Source organism: Chlorocebus sabaeus, chromosome 21 (genome assembly GCF_047675955.1).
Source record: "Chlorocebus sabaeus isolate Y175 chromosome 21, mChlSab1.0.hap1, whole genome shotgun sequence".
Classification (NCBI taxonomy): domain Eukaryota; kingdom Metazoa; phylum Chordata; class Mammalia; order Primates; family Cercopithecidae; genus Chlorocebus; species Chlorocebus sabaeus.
In genome coordinates this window covers 46,703,820-46,719,875 of record NC_132924.1, presented here as the reverse complement: position 1 = coordinate 46,719,875, position 16,056 = coordinate 46,703,820, and the positions used below count along the sequence as shown (strand labels likewise).

At 39.4% G+C, this 16,056-nt stretch overlaps 1 pseudogene; it reads right to left on the bottom strand.

Moving 5' to 3' along the window:
* LOC103227378 (transcription factor IIIA-like) overlaps nt 1-11,030 on the bottom strand; it is a 48,051-nt pseudogene extending 37,021 nt beyond the window's left edge.
* Nucleotides 11,031-16,056: the final 5,026 nt, after the last annotated feature.

Sequence of the window (16,056 nt, the reverse complement as noted above, 5' to 3'; positions counted from 1 at the left end):
GCTGTGAGAAGCCACATAGAGAAGCTGTAAAGGATATGAAGCCAGGTAGAGAGAGAGAGAGAGAACCCCCAAGGGGCCCTGGGACACCACACATGTGAGTCCAGAAGCATATGGAAGCTGGAGCCTTTGGTCCCAGCTGCCTTAACTGACAACACAAGTGGATGTGAGACACACCCTTCAGCAGAGACTTTCCAAATTCATGATGCACAAAATTGTGCAAAAAGATTTAAGCCACTAATCTGGGGGTAGTTTTTTAGGTGGCAATCGATAACAAAACAACCTGTTGTTTTGAAAACAAACCAAAATAAAGTGTATGAAACACTACATGCTTGCTACTTCATATATCCTTCATAAATTATGCTAAAAATTAGCAAACAGTTATTTGCATAATCCACTCACTACAAGTTTACAAAGGATTTTTAAAAAATGAATCCTCAAAATTCCTCTGTGAGGCAAAAGTATTACCTTCACTTTAAAAATGAGTAGTGAGAATCAGAAAAGCTAAATGACGGGCCTAGAATACTACATGACTGTGCCAGAAATAACACCTGGTCTTCTAATTCTAAGCCAGATGCCTATGCACAGCTGTGATCTAGAAAAAGTAATTTTCTCATCTCAGCATTGATTAGACCATGGAACTATCCACACTAGGAGAAAAACAGCTAATGGTATCTCTTTCCTTTTTCACAGTATCTGATATTACGTTGTAGAGAAAGCATTTCTAAGAACATTTCTGTGATCAATATGGGAAAATCCTAAACTTACATCCATTTCCACAATAAATAGAAGGTAAATTAAGGACAATTTCTTCTTTGGAGTAGAAGACTTTGGGGCATAAGAAATATGATTTAAATTGAGTTAAGTTTATAAATAAGACCAGTTGTAAATTACAATAAAAGTAAATGGATTTATAAACATGTATATATGTACATGGGTATCTGTACCTATGTCAGTTTTTAAGAGCAAGGTACACTTTTTCTCATCGAGCATGTACTAAATTGCAGAGTTCATCTGATTCTAAAACTCTGCCTTGGAAAACTGGTTTACCTGTCATTTGAGATTCAAATACTAGCGGGGCTGACAAAAGCAGTCCCCCACTAGACTCATCCCCTGAGGACAGTCAAATACCCAGTCATCAGTGACAGCTGCTAGTATTTTGTATAGTCGTGACTTGTGTGATACTGTCATTACTGAATAATAGTAACTATTTCACAGCTTTCCTCCAGTTTCACACCATTCCCCCCAGAAGCTCAGTGACATCAGCATTAAAGCCTGGTATAACCCATACTATTCATCAATGAACTTGCTCTTCTTTCTAGGCAGGAAGGGCACCAAGAAAGAATCATGCAGAAATATACGTATATATTTATGAAATATATAAAAACTTTATAATTCCTCCATGAAAACTTTATACCTACCTGCTGACTTTCCTAAAATATATTTCAAGGAGAGACAGCTATTACAAATCATCAGAAAACTGTTGATATTTTTGTTTTAAAGGCATTTTTGTATGACTGAAAACAGTAGGCATTATTCCTTTATGGCACCAAGAGGAAACCCCACATCTACTTAACATGAGATACTGTACAATTACAGAAGGGAGATGGAAAGAGGAGAGATTTAGCAGTAATATACCCTCTAAAAATAATCTCAGTTTGAAAAAATTACAGAGCTTTGTTCTAATGACACTTGAGGTTATAGTGACTTTATGATTGATTGTACTTAACTATCAAATTATATATTTTACAACCCCCTTGTGTTAAATGAGGCTAATACAATTTATATGCTCTGCTCTACTTATATTATTATATTTCACTCGATAGTTAAAAAATTTAACAAAATATTTTCCTTCTCTGGGAAAGCTTGCTTAACATACACACATAAACACACACACATTTACACACACCTCTAATGGAACTGAGATATTTTATTACACTTTGACTTTCCAACTACTTTCTTATCCTTTCTTTGGTGTCTTTTCCATTCCTTAACTTTCCAATATTCTTACAACCTCACAACCTCAGATTTGTTTGCTTTGTTTGTGAGTTCATTTTATAGAACTCCAATATAAGTATAGTTGCTTTTTTCTGTTAATTGCCTTTGTTGAAGGTATGTTTTTGTTACTATGCAGTATGTATATAATTTCCACACTAAGATTCTTATTCTCCAGGAAGGCTGAAAATTGTAAATGCTCCCCAAACTACTGACATCAGCCAATGATTCCAGTACCTCTCAGTGGATATTGGAATCATATCTCCCCAATTGCCTGTCAGCTACAGAAGCCAGATACCATTGAGAAATCATGATTATTATGCCCCAAGTGCCCTAGTCACATTAGTTGGTAGTAGAGCTACCCTTAAAACAAAGACAGGAGTCGTTAAAATTATTATATTTGTATTTCTATTACAGAATATTTGATGTAGTAGAGTTCTAGAGACCAAAGCCACTAAAACCAATTTAAATTTACTTATAGAAAAACAAGCCAAATTGTGGGTATATAAATGGACTGAATATATATTCTATGCTGAAACCAAACATAAACCAAAGGAGTAATCCTTAGTCAAATAACTGCCATCAATTATTTTGATAATATTTGTAGATACACTGATTATGAGATTTACCTTGCCACAGGTTTGCTTTGCTGTGAAATCAAGATCATAGCAAAGGTAAAGCAACTGGGTTCTACCTTAAGGTATCACTTGGCATCCTGTCTCCTAACCAGCTGCTAAGCATTTATGATTACCAATGCAATACCAGTAGGCCTTAACTTTGGCTGGAAATTAGAGTCATTTAAGGATCATTTAAGACGAGTTAAATCAAACCTCTGAGCTTCAGTAAAATGAAAAAGCTTCCCAGCTGAGTCAGGGCTAGATCTGCGGAAGCCATTCTCATTCCATTAAGGAAAGGCCAGGTGTTGCCAAGGCCACACACTTTGACATTCTAGTCCCCTAGATTAAATATGTAAAACTTGGTGATTTGTCCCTCAGCTGCTATAGTGAATGGTCTGTAGCTGTGCAAGGATTATAAACCTGAAACAAAATAATGATGCAAGACAATCCTTTTGAGCCTGTGAAACCCAACTCTAGCTTTCAGCTGGCTGAATGTGTTTCAAGACAAGTATGGAGGTGCCAAAGGGTGAGCAGCCACGAGGAACAACTTTGCCTTCATATACTGGTTCAACACAGCAATCACAATGAATAGAACTCAAGAGTAAAATGAATTATGTCAATCAACCAGTTCTGTTTTCAGATAAATCATCATCACATTTGAGGACAATAACTCGGCCTTAATGGATTTTGAAGGGAAGCCAGACCATGAATACAGAGGCCCTGGAGGACATAAAGAGTTGAGGAAGGGAACCAAGAAAGGGGACATTGGGGTTCCATTAGAATGACTTTCCTACATTAATTTTTTCTGGGCTTATTATTATATGCAGGAATGACAAATACCATGTAATCACTGGAATTTAGAACTAAAGACCTGTGAAAGAAAAATAAATCTCGAGGTTCCCAAATCATTAAGCTAAAGGGAAAAGGCAAGCTGGGAACTGCTTAGGGCCAACCTGCCTTCCATGCTATTCAAAGTCACCCCTCTGCTTACTGAGATAAATGCATATCTGACTGCCTCCTTTGGACAGGCTAATCAGAAACTCAAAATAATGCAACCATTTGTCTCTTATCTACCTATGACCTGGCAGGCCCCTCCCTGCACGAGTCTTCCCACCTTTGCTTTGAGTTGTCCCACCTTTTCAAACTGAACCAGCGTTCATCTTCAATATGTTGATTGATGTCTCATGTCTCCCTAAAATGTATAAAACCAAACTGCTCTGACCACTTCCGGTACATGTCATCAAGACCTCCTGAAGCTGTGTCATGGGTTCGCGTCCCCAACCTTCGCAAAATAAACTTTCTAAATTAACTAAGACCTGTCTCAGATACTCGGAGCTCACCGATCCATTATGATTTGATACTTAAACTGCTCAGCCTTTAAGTCTCTAAAATTTACATCTTAGCTCAGGAAGAAAAATATAACTTTACATAAAAATATAGTGAATCAAACTTAAGATACCCAATTTGCCTACCCCAAATTCTTTTTCTGGCAGGCATAATTATATTTGGTTTCGTTAAGACTAAAACACACACACACACACAAATTGCACCTAGTTACAGACGTTCTAAATTGCATCGAACAACTTATTCTTCTATTTTTGGTTCAGCTAATGAGCTTTTCTCAAAGGAAATGACTGCAATGAATTAAAAGAAATCAAGTAAAATGTGATTCCAGAATCAAATTAACCATAGTATGTTGGAGTTAGAATAAGTTTGTAATAACATTAATAGCTCATATATACTAAAATGCAATAGGCAATATTCCTGCTGTACTTTCTGTGAATTTCTTACTACAGTTAGATCTTGGTATCTGTGAGTTCCATGTTCATGGATTCTACTAAAATCTAGTAGGAAAAAAAAAAAGGATAATTGTGTCTACTCAACATGCACAGACTTTTTTTCTTGTTAATATTTTCTAAAGAATAAAATATGATAACTATTTACAAAACATTTACATTGAATTAGATATGAATAATGTAGAGACGATTTAAAGTATATATGCATGGGTTACATGCAAATACTATACCATTTCATATAACGGATTTGAATATCCTTGGATTTTGGTATGTGACAGGGGTCCTGGAATGATGGATACTAAGTGATGACTGTATTTTCTTTTTCACTGGCAATATCAATTAAGGTGTATGTCTTGATGTAGTAGAGAATGTCCTGCTTTAGGAACCAGGACACTGGGTTCCCGGCTTTAGTTATAACTGCTATAATCCATTTTATACCTTCTGGTAAACCATAAAACTGCTACTCTTTCAATTCTTTCTTCTTTTAAAAGAGCAATACAACATATCTCCTTCTGAAGATTTGTGAGACTAGTAAATAAATAAACTAAAAAATGCAAAGCACCATACAAATGTATAAAACTATATGTGTTCAGCAACTTCCTCTTGTTGATGTGATGTGGACATACAGTTTATGAAAGTAATATAGGTATGAAAATTCACAATTCCTTCATATGGGAACTATTAGTCCCTGGATAAACATACAATCTTAACAAAAAGGTAATTGTTATGGCTGCAAATGGAGGAGAAAATTAAGTGAGGTGGCACAGAGATAAAAATAAATAAATCCAGGAATAATGACCGTGTGTCCAACAGTAACCATAGTAGGAGACAAAATGAGAAAGACCCACCAGCAAGGTTAAGTAAGGCTCAAAAAGCCAAAGTGATTATGGAAAGAACATGAAGGCAGCTACTACAATGGAACAGCTCTCCAGGTTGTTTCTGAGGGCAAGGTTTTCTTCCTCTCAATTATTGAGGACCACCTCTACGCTAATGTTTTCTTCTTTAATTAATTTTATTGGATGCCTCATAAACAATGTCTAAAGCTGTCAAATAAGCAATTACAACACACTTTCTTCACCCAATTGAGAAGTTAAACACATTTTTAGACTCTGAACCAGATTTTTCTCCTTTGTTTGAAAACATTTAGGAAATTAAAAGTTGCCGAGAGATGCAAAATATATTCCCTTTTTTTTTTTTTTTTTTTTTTTTTGAGACAGAGTCTCGCTCCATCACCCAGGCTGGAGTGCAGCGGCACAGTCTCAGCTCAAAGCAACCTCTGCATCCCAGGTTCATGCTATTCTTCTGCCTCAGCCTCCTGAGTAGCTGGGACTACAGGCATGCACCACGATGCCTGCCTAACTTTGGTATTTTTAGTAGAGACGGGGTTTCACTATATTGGCCAGTCTGGTCTCAAACTCCTGATCTCGTGATCCACCTGCCTTGGCCTCCCAAAGTGTTAGGATTACAAGCGTGAACAACTGCATCCAGCCATATATTCCTTTCTAAAAGACTTTATTGGCCAGGCACAGTAGCTCATGCCTCTAATCCCAGCATTTTGGGAGGCTTTGGTGGGAGAATAGCTTGAGTCCAGGAGTTTGGGACCAGCCTGGAAAACACAGTGAGACCTTGATTCTACAAACAATTTTTTAAAATTAGCTTGAGCATGGTGGTATGTGCCTGTTGTCCCAGCCACTCAGGAGGCTGAGGTAGGAGGATAATTTGAGCCCAGGAGGTTGAGGCTGCAGTGAGCAGTGATCATGCCACTGCACTCCAGCATGGGTAGCAGAGCAGGACCCTGTCTCAAAAAGAAAAAAAAAAAAGACTATTTATTCATGCTTTGTGTCAAAATGGCATGTATAATCAAATTTTAATTTAAAAATTTCTACCTATATGTCTCTATCTATGTATTCTTCCATTTGTGCATGTGATAGAGTTGCCTGAGATGGTAATCTATCAATCATATTTATGTGCATATAAGATATTAGATGATCTACTACCTTTTTCTTTTGAATTTATATATAATTTTTAATTGTTTATTTTTCAAAAAAATTAAATCAGTCATTCCAAAACCACTATTCAAATATTTAAATACAGTTATATTTCTTATGGTGAAAATTCTCAAGAACCTACAAAACCTATTTATTTTAGTCACAGCAAGAAAATTAAAAAATGTGGAAACTCGGATTTTATCACTGACAATAATATATGGTCTCTGTCATAGCAGTCTACACATTTGTAAGCAAATTTGTTCTCTGTGACAGTGCTGGAAACCTTGCATGGAATATGTTCACCAAAAAGAAATGTGGTTGGGTAACAAATCCAACATAGCAGAACAAATTTTGTACTGCTGCTTGGAAGCTATCCTTAGCCATACTTATTTTTTATTATTTCAATTGGCATTAACAATAATAATCGGTATCCTTATTATTAAAGTTAAGGATGTTAAGGCAATGTTTAATGTCTTCCAATTCATGGAAATCGCTTTGCCTGAAGGTAATGTTTAAATTGCAGAAAAAGTAAACTCTAAGGTACTTGAGAGTCTGTCTCACATAAATTTATGTTTCCTTCGAACAAAGAACTTAGGTTCTTTAAAGCATAGAACAAGATCAATAAATTTTTGAAGAATGAATAAATGGAAGAGGTGTGGGTCCTGCTTCCTTGAGTTCCTGGTGGGCTAAGAAAAACAATAATGAACTCTATTCACCTCCTGTGTGAAAGAGAGAGCATAGGCTTTTAAATTGGACAAATGGGCTTGAATCCTAATTTTGTCCATTAGTAATACACAGTTTATTATGCTAAGTAGTCTTCCCGCCTACAATAACTGTCTTTGTGTGTAGGATTGTTGGGAAGATAAAATGAAATTGAGGTGCAAATCCTGAATAACTCCTGGCACATAAATTGTCAAGTGGGATTTTTCTATTTTTTTTTTTTTTAAATAAAGCCAGAGGAAGAGTGATTGTATAATTTTTGGTTTACAAAACTAGATTGATGTGGGCAATATGACCAAATACAGGGATTATAGGAGGGTTCAGGTTTGAAGGTGGAGATGGAGAAAGGAAGGAGTGATGGACAAATAGAGTCTCAACCTGGATGAGTCAAATTTGTGAGATTTGTGTATGGTCTAATTCAGGAGAAATGTCTTTATTGAAGATGCAAATTGAAGGATTACTTGCATTTTAGTGATTAATGAAGTCTTAGAAGTGGTGAACTAACACAAGGTATAGCAGGAAGGGCTGTGGACAAAATCCCACAGACACTGAGACAGTGAAGGAAGTAGCTTTTAATAAGCTGGAAGCATCGGCAGACTAGCGTCTCAAAATCAGAGCTTGTTGGGTGCACAATTTCCGTCCCTTTTAAGGGCTCACAACACTAAAGAGTTTACACGACAGGGCCATGATTGATTGAGCAATCTAGGGGGCTGTATATGCCAGTAATCAGAGTGACAGGGGCTGTATATACCAGTAATCAGAGTGAGACAGAACAGAACGAGAAGTTTCACAAAGTCCTTCCATACAATGTCTGGAATCTATGGATAACATCGGTTGCTAAGTCATGGGTTGAATTTTAACTATCAAGTTAAGGTCAGGCAGGCCCAGGCGTGGTTTTGGGTCTGGTGCCTGGCACTGGGCTGCCTGCCTTTGGTTTCGCTTCCCTGTCTTTTTCTTAAATCAGGTACTGAGCATAAAACAATATAGAAAAATATGGGAGGGGTCTCCTCTATTCTCTCATTTCCACCCTTTGAGATTCTCATTCATTTTATTAATGGAAGTTCTCACTTTTATTTTCACTACTTATGTCTTCCTGTGCAATAGATTGATAGTGATTCATATAATATACTTGTGCATTCTGGTGAACTAAGGTAGCGATGAAACTTTTTATCATTGGAAGAAATACAGGAAGCAAACAAGGGAGAAGTAAGCAGGTTCCTATTACTATTATAACTTTTATTACGAGGGTTTTAAATCATCTTATTGCTGGGAAGCAATTTCCAAACACGACCTCAGGACAAAATCTGTGCCACACTTGCACAGGTACATGTGCCAGTTTTGTTATATCTTTAACTATGTCTTCAACTACTTGTTCTTGATTATCTATATGTAGACAGCAATTAGTAAGGTTAAATTTTCCACAAACTCCTCCTTCAGCTGCTAACTAGTAGTCGAGGGCTAGTCTATTTTGTTAGATAGCATTCCTCATCTGAGTCTCTTGCCAGGCAGGAATAGTCAAGGCTTGACAGGTTTAATTAGTAATAATTTCTAAAACAGCATGCAACCGTATGATTCGGTTGAACATGTAGATCGGGGTCTGATATCCCCACGAGCCATCTTGTGCCCAAGTGGCAGGCCCAGAGTATTGCAAAATCTTTTCAGGGGGCCATTTATCATCTTTCCAGTTAACTATGGCTATGTTTCGTTTTTCACAGGAAACAGAGACAGGTAATCCTAGGAGTTCGCCTGTGTTTATGGGCAGTAGGAAGAAGGATGGTTTAACAGTGTCAATTACACAGGTACCTGTCCACTGATCAAGTAGCTTAGCATTGGCTCTCTGTCCACGTATGCAGTATAACCTGGTGGGGGCGGTCCAGTCTCAGTGGAATTCTGGATGGGCCCAAATAGACTGCCATTGTGGAAATTTACTGTTTTCTGTGTAATTGGAACTCCACCATGTAACTGTTTTTGTGGTACCATTATATAGTTTTGTCCAAGACAACTAAGTCATAATTTTTTCCTTCCCTAGCTATGCAATATTGTCCAAAGATTGAGGCTTTTAGAACTCAGAAATTGGCAGGGTGGTTCTTTTGGGTCAGGAACTGGGTCTGTAGGAACTAATTCTCGGGCTTCCCATGGCCATTGATCTTCTGTTACAGTTCCTCCACAAACATAACATGAAGTGACTTTTAGAGACTGAGCTACATGCTCCGCTAACTGCAAAAACGAATTTCTAGCTTTTCCTGTCATTTCAGGTACTGGCACATTTAGCTCATCATAGAAAGTCTGAAATACTGGCTCTGGAAAGCACTATCAAATCTCTCCTTTTATTAAAGTATTACCTTAGGGTCTAGTCCTTTTCCATCAATGCCTAAAAATACATATTCTCTTTTTTCTCACTTTGGATCTGAGGGATTTGTAATTATTAATTTTAAAGGGTTACAGCTTCCACTTGTGCAGGAGGGGCTACTTTTTCTTTTTTGAAGCCAAACAAGATCCTTTTTATTTTTTTTCTAAGTAGCCGAGATGACACAAGACCAGTATTAACACACATCTGTACATAAATATGATTCATAGCAGATATACTTATTTTCTGCCATGTTGCTTTTTTCCCAATCTAGAGAACAACATCCTAGTCCTTGCTGATTAAATTAATAGTGGCGCAAGCATTAAATTTTAGAGTTACATGTTTGGGGACCCTTCTTTCTTGTGTTCTAGCTATTACTTTACTTGTGTCACCTAGAAAAGGACCAGTCCTTAGTCTTATTTCAAAAACCGTGATCATGGGAGGTTCAGAGGGGTCATAACACACACCAGGCTGATCACTCCCTGGATTACATACTTTGTACTGAGTGTTATTATATAAACATGTTCCTTTTGGAGTTTCTAGGCACTTGTAATAACTATAGAACAAAAGGATTGTTTTAACTTGTTGTCCTACCTCAGTGACCTGATGTATACATGGAAAGCAGTCCTCCATATGAAAAGAGGCAGTGGAAGCTTTTACCACACAAGTCCATGTCATACGGAAAATAAGTCCCACCATGATTTTCCTCATGCTTCCGCCCTGCGTAGACCAGTCAGCTTTCGGGTATGACTGGAGCAGGGCTTGTCATCCTCCTCAGGGTCACTTTACAGGGATTGTCCAGGCTTGGTTTGGTCTCCCAGGTTTCAGTGGCTGCGGGCTTTATGCGGCTGCGGTAAATCTAGGCCGGGATTCCTTCCACCTTTACGGCTGTGGGAGTGGTCAGGATTACGGTGTGGAGTCCTTTCCACCATGGCCGTAAAGGAGCTACGTTCCAGTACTCGATCTACGCAAGGTCACCTGGAGAAAAAGGGTGAACTGGGGAGAATAAGCTGACCGGGCACCTCTCATTTACCCAAGTTGAGATTGTCTGGGTAATTTTCCCCAAGGCCTGTAGCTGTCGCTGCAATTTAATTTTACCTAACTCTCGGGGAGTACCCGGAAGTCCTCGCAGTATAGGAAGAGGCCTATGGTACAATATTTCATAAGGGGAGTATCCCGTTTTCTTAGAGGGGGTGTACCTAATTTTAAACAATATCATAGGAAGGGCCTGTATCCATTTTAATTCTGTCTCTTGACATACTTTCCCTAAACTATTTTTGATAGTCCGATTCATTGGCTCCACCTTCCCGGAACTCTGAGGTCGGCAGGCGGCATGTAGCTTCCAAGTGATTCCCAATACCTTTGCCGTCCTCTGTACTAAGTCAGCCACAAATGCCGGCCCATTATCTGAGCCAATCCGTAGGGGCAGTCCAAACCTAGGGATGAGTTCCCGAAGAAGCACACGGATTACTTCATGAGCTTTTTCAGTTCTTGTCGGATAAGCCTCTACCCACCCAGAGTAAGTACACACTAGAACCAGGAAATACTTGTTACGTCCGCATTTGGGCATCACTGTGAAGTCCACTTAAAGATCTTCAAAGGGAGCTAGCTGCTCCATAGGCTTGTATGGCGGGAGGAACAGAGTGACCTTGCTTTGCATTGTGCTGTCGATAGGTAATGCATCACTGTACTACTGTTTTAGCAAGATCTGGCAAGTGTGAGACGTAGAAGTACCGGCTTAACAGTTTTTCAATTGACTCCTGGCCTAAATGGGTAGTTTCATGTACAGCCAGCACGACTGCAGCTCCTAGCAGCTGTGGCACAGCTATTCTCCCATCTGGTAACTTTATCCATCTTTCTTTTATTGTCTGTCCTCTCTCTGCCTGAAGAAAGTCTTTCTCCTCTTTAGAATAAGTAGGCACTAGATCAAGTGTTTGAGGGAGTAGGGTTTGATGTCCAGTAAGGAATAGATGCTGCTTTTGTGCCTCTGTGTCAGCTCAGGAGTTTCCTTGGCTTACCGAGGTGGAAGCTTGCTGGTGTCCCCTGCAATGCATGACTGCCACTTTTTGGGGTTTCCATACTGCCTCTAATAATTGCATAATTTATTGTTGATATTTTATGTCCTTTCCCCCAGAATTTATCAGGATATATTTTATATATAGATGTATTTTTATGTGTGTGTGTGTGTGTGTGTGTGTGTGTGTGTGTATCCCCTTCAGTCTAGTTGCCCCTTGGCCAGATTAAACGAAGTCCCTTCATCTTTATCTGTGGTCTTTTGCTCCGCATCACCTTGCTTCTCCTTTAGTTGGGGACACTTATCTTTCCAATGTCCTATTTCTTTACAGTAGGCACATTGGTTACGCTACAGACGTGAGCGGTTGGACTGGGCATTCCTCCCAGAACCCCCCTTTCCTTGCCTTTTGGGGGATCCATCTAATTGCTGCCGCCAGCAAATCAGCGTTCCGCCTGGCCTGGCGTTCACCCTTCTTAAGGCTTTCTCAGCAGCTTGTTGCATATCTATTTACAAATACTTGATTAGCTATCTCCAGTAACTGCGAGGCATTCATTCTTGCAAAACCAGCCTGTTCTTGCAATTTCCTCCGGATATCTTCCGTGCTTTGACTAAGGCCATGTTAATCATATGCTGATTTTCAGGACTATCCAGATTGAAAGGAGTGTACATACGATAGGCCTCACACAGTCTTTCATAGAGTTGGGCTGGGCTTTCCTCCTTTCCTTGGATGACTTCAGAAACTTTATTTACATTGGTGGCCTTTTGAGCCCCTTTTTTAGCCCTTCAATTAATGCTTCCCGATATCATCTTAACCTCTCCATGTCTAGTACTTCATTTGGATCCCATCAATGGTCCGTTCCTGGCAGCTGAATTCTTATGTATTCCTGGGGGTTTTGGTAATCGCCTGGAATGTACTCCTCTAGCCATTTAGTTGCCACCTAGAGCACGCCTCACCTTTCACTGGTGTTAAAGAGATACATGAGTAGCTGGTGGCAATCAGCCCAAGTACGATTATGAGTCTGTGTAATAGTTTGGAGCAAGTCAATTAGAGCTTGAGGCTTTTCAGTGTAAGATAGAGTACTAATTTTCCAACTGAGGAGGTCAGCAGAGGTGAAAGGGTGATATACAAAGGCACACTTTTCCACCATGTGTCCATCCTCACCTACCCCAGTGTATCGCTGCTCTCTCAGGGGCATTTGGATTCCAGTCTTGGGCCGTAAGCAGGCCGCCAAGGGAAGAGTTTCTCCTGCAACTTCACTTCCTTTCTTGCCTACTCTGGGTGGTGTAGGGGCTGTGGGCTTAGGAGTAGGGGGCCTCTCCGCTTGGTAAGGGGGGGGCACTGTTGGTGCCATCTCCTGCCACAAGTCTTTGGGCTCAGGGTCAGACAGAACTTTAGGGGCTGAATTCCCTTGGCGGGTGGAGCGAGAACCTTCCTTAACTAACTCTCCCTTTGCTACTAGTACTACTGCTGCCTGTCCCCTTAAGCACTGCGGGAGATCTAAAACTAGCTGTAACCAGGAATCTATATATGGGAATTGATCTGGGTGTCCTGGCTTGCCAGTTACTTTGTGCCATACCTTTGAAACAAGAGACCTATCTAGGCTTCCTTCTGATGACCAATCTACCTCTAATTCTGGCCAATCTATTTCACACAAAGTTCTTAGTTTTCCTGGAGTCATAGTGACTCCATAGTCTCCATTGAAATTCTTTAACATAGTTCCCAATGGGGTGGGCTTACTTTGTGCCTGGCCCAAGTTTTCTCAAGACAAAATACCACACTCACACCACACACTCACCACAAAACAAAGAACAGGTAAAGAGGGCACACACACGCTTTTTTTTTTTTTTTGAGACGGAGTCTCGCTCTGTCACCTAGGCTGAAGTGCAGTGGCGCAGTCTCGGCTCACTGCAAGCTCTGCCTCCCGGGTTCATGCCATTCTCCTGCCTCAGCCTCCCTTGTAGCTGGGACTACAGGCGCCCGCCACCTCACCCGGCTAGTTTTTTGTATTTTTAGTAGAGACGGGGTTTCACCATGTTAGCCAGGATGGTCTCGATCTCCTGACCTCGTGATCCGCCTGTCTTGGCCTCCCAAAGTGCTGGGATTACAGGTGTGAGCCACTGCGCCCGGCCCCACGCACACTTTTATCGTTTATACCAAACCAAAATCAGAATACCAACAAATTCAAGCCAAGTTAAAACCAAAACCAAAGTATCCAGCAAATCAGGTCAAGTCAAAACCAGAACAAAAGTGCCGATACAGGCACACCCTAGGTTATAAGGCCACGCTTCCACTCAAATGGAGTGGGCAAGTTCCAAAGACTAGTCTTACCAAGTTTCAGATGTCCAGACTCCAAGTGCCAGTTCCTTCCCAGTGTTCAGCCACTGCCTTGATCCTTCACGGGGGCCTGCCACGCACTGCTCTGGTGAGGCGTTCCACCAGGGCAGTTGCTTACCCGGGAGCGCTGTTTGGATCGCCTCGCTCAGGTGGGCTGGTGTCCCCTACAGGGATGCTCCACAGGGCAGGCCTAAGCTGCCTAAGGGGCTGCCTCGGCTGTCCATCAGTCACCTTGCTTCCCGGTCAGGGAACCAAGAAATGGAGCAGGACCAGCCTGGGACGAAATCCCACAGACACTAAGATAGTGAAGGAAGTTGCTTTTAATCAGCTGGAAGCATCAGCGGACTAGCATCTCAAAATCCAAGTTTGTTGGTTGCCCAATTTCTGTCCCTTTTAAGGGCTCACAACACTAAAGATTTTGCATGACAGGGCCGTGATTGATTGGGCAATCTAGGGGGCATGTGATGGGGCTGTATGCACCAGTAATCAGAGTGAGACAGAACAGAATGAGGAGTTTCACAGGGTCCTTCCATACAATGTCTGGAATCTATGGATAACATCGGTTGCTAAATCATGGGTTGAATTTTAACTATCAGACTAAGGTCAGGCAGACCCAGGCGTGGTTTTGGGTTTGGTGCCTGGCACTGGGCTGCCTGCCTTTGATTTCGCTTGCTTGTCTTTGTCTTAAATCAGGTACTGAGCATAAAACAGTATAGAGGAGTATGGGGACGGGGGGTTTCCTTCTCTCTTCTCTCAAAGGAAAGAATTCACTTTTCTATGTTATTGGCATCTTTGATAAAATGGAAAAGTCTCTGAAAACTTCTTAGATAAATCTTCTAAATGTGTCATATTAAATATATAGGATCTGAAAGAAAACCACTTATTAAAATATAATTACCAAAATATTTATAAAACATATTTGAGTTATGAACATACATCTGCATCTTTACTCACAACTTGGATAACAAGCTCTGTGGAAAATCTAACTACTATAACTTTAAACTAGTGATGGATGTGAAAGGTATACTGAGTATCTATAATAACTATGACATGATATCAACATACTCAATTTCTGTCAGTGACAAGATATAGGTACTGTAATACTATTGTGGCTTCTTACCTATATTCCAAATTTAAGTAATAATAAAAATATAACACACATATATATATATATCTATATCTATCTATCTATATAGATAGATATTTTTTTTCTTATCCAAGTTTCTAGATACCTTGAATTCTAGGAACAACTTTGAGCCTATGAACCTTCAAGTTAAGAATGTTTGACTTGGAGTGACAGACACTGGGGAGAATGAATTCTTCAGGGTGATACACAAGAGGAGGAGCTACCAGTAAAAGAACCTGAGGAGTAATAGTAGAAAAGAAAAATATTCAAGACAGCATAATATCTTGAAGTAAAGTTAGAATACAGTTATCTATCAGTAGGTGTTTGATAGTGCGATGCAATGCTTGAAGGAGATCAAATAGAATAAAGGTTGAAAAGCAAATATTAAGTTTGTCTATCAGGAAGTCATTGGTGTTTCATTGATCCAGTCTCTACTAAATACACAAGAACAACTCAATGCTCATTTTGAGTCCAAAATATAATTTAAGAGTTATCTAATAAAGCAATTACTCAGGGAATTTTGACCATATACATTAGACTTAATAGATATTATGTAATAAACTAAAATTAGAACAATTCAAAAGGTAAAAAAATGGATATTTTACATTACTGTGGTCTATACTAGATCATACCACTTCACTGTGATAGTCAAATTTTATTTTTTTAGATTAATAAGATTTTGATAGGATTTAGATGATAATAAGAAATTAACTGTTATTTCAGAACCTCTGAAACTAAAATTACAGACAAATTTGGCATGCAGTGAGTCAGAAGGTGAAACATATGGAACACAGTCCTGGTGTTTTTCATGAACTAAAGACAGAATTATTAAAGGATAGCTAATTAATAAACAGGTAATAATTTCAAATTTGCAACATGCTAAGTGGTGTCCTAAGTATTCCTATGACATTAGTGTCTTTAAGCTAAATGTTGATAGCATGTGGAAACATAGAGGAGAACAGTAGTCAAATTTTATATTTTTAACAATTAAAATTAATTAAATATGTATTACATGCAAATGAAAAAAAAAATCCAGCACTGCAAAAGAGGCCCAGCATAAAGCTCTGTTTACAAGTAATACATTTTCTTCACAAAGACTACTTTTTTAATCATTTATATTC